General features: G+C 44.2%; 1 non-coding gene across 1 annotated transcript; it reads right to left on the minus strand.

Moving 5' to 3' along the window:
* Window positions 1-378: 378 nt before the first annotated feature.
* Window positions 379-518, minus strand: LOC115490477. Its single transcript, XR_003956592.1, has one exon. It is a non-coding gene; the product is annotated as a small nucleolar RNA SNORA48 (small nucleolar RNA).
* Window positions 519-1,753: the final 1,235 nt, after the last annotated feature.

The following is a 1,753-nucleotide window of genomic DNA, read 5'->3' on the forward strand; positions in this document are numbered from 1 at the left end:
GCTCAAGCTGCCCCCCTTCTCTTTCTTTTTCATTTCTTCACTACATACTTGTACACTGTGGTGGCTCCTGCTGCAGGCTGGCCGCCCCCTGGGTGACAGCCTCCCACTGTGCTGTAGGGTGTGAGTGTCCACAGCTGACTTGTGCCATGCACAGGAGGACAGGATGTGAGCAGCATGGGGGTCTGAAGGTCTTTGTCTTTCTCCTCCCCTAATACGCTGCATTGGCAGGGTTCTGGGTGTCTATGGTCTGTCCAGGCTTTGGGGCAGAAGCAGGTCTGTGGGTGTCTTTCTCTGCCCATATCACATGGCATGGCAGAATACAGGTCTCTGTCTTCCTTCTCCCACAGTGTGCTGCCTGGATTTGATTTGACTTGATTTTCAAATGTCCTAGGCACAAAACAGCTTTGGCCACCAAGCTAGGCATCGAACTAGTATGAACAAAGGACTGCCATCTGCTCTGCCCAGACTGATATAAGAATGCCACCAACAAGGTGTCTCTTTGTCCATTGCCAGGGGCTTCTAAAAAACAATTTTTATTTTTTTTAAAGACACGGTGTTTCTATGTAACCCTGACTAGCCTGGATTTCTGCTATGTAGACCAGGCTGGCCTTGAACTCACAGGAATTTGCTTGCCCCCATCCCAAGAGTGCTGGGATTAAAGGCCTGGTACACTACCACACTGTTGTGTACAATGTTCACACAAAGTAAGAGTACGGAGAAAAAGTAACACTGTCTTGTGTCCTCTCACTCTTGGTTGCTGTAGACCTTCTGGAACCTTCTCTACAGCGACATAGATGTGATGATTTTTAAATTTTATTTAACATTGTGTTTGATGATGTGGGAATGGGTACCTTCATGGCACATGTGTGGAGGTCAGAGGACAACTTTCAGAACTGGGTTCCCTCCTTCCACAGTGGTTTCTAAGGACTGAACTCAGGGAGGCAGGCTTTAGAAACAAGTACTTTTACTGAACAAGTTTGTCCACTCTAGCTGCAATGATTTGCTTCTGTACATAAATGAGATTACACAGTGGTCTGCTACCTTCTCTGCACACACACTGTTACCTTGGACCTAACTGACCTACTTCATTCTTTCTCAGGGAGACGTAGTATTCACATTCAGAAATTCTGCTCTTGAAGGGCATTTAAATTTTTAGCAAATTTTTTACCCCTAAATGCATTATACATATATACATACGCATACATAAATGTACAATATATGTAAATGTATACATAATTATATTATGTATATATGTACATATATACATAAATACATTATATTAAAGTATCACTGGGAATATTCGCTATATGAATATTTCCTCAGAAGGGATCATTAGGATTGTTTGTGAGTACTGTGGTGGTGGTGGGGGGGTTGTTTGTCGTAGGTTTGGTTTTGGTTTGGTCCATTGAAAATCCTTCACAGTTTGATTGAGTTCATCAAAATTTCAACAAACATAAAAAGAAAAACGAACCAACGCCTTGAAGGAGTTGAGAAAACACTGCAAGCTAAGGAGGGACCTCAAGGGAAACTGAAGCCCTGATGTGGAGAAGAGCAAGGCTAGTTAGGAGCTGGGGAGAGAGAAACAGGCTTGAGCCAGTGTGAAGGGAAGAGAAGTGACCTTGGCTGAGGTGAGTGATTTGCATGTCCCTAGTCAGAGGACAAATGAGAAGATTTGGTGCCATTGGGAGACTTGAACTCTCTGGGACTCTCTATGCCTTCAGACACTCCTCCTGAGGTCAAAGCCAAGCCTTCA

The sequence above is a fragment of the Mus musculus genome, chromosome 6 (assembly GCF_000001635.26).
Source record: "Mus musculus strain C57BL/6J chromosome 6, GRCm38.p6 C57BL/6J".
Lineage (NCBI taxonomy): Eukaryota > Metazoa > Chordata > Mammalia > Rodentia > Muridae > Mus > Mus musculus.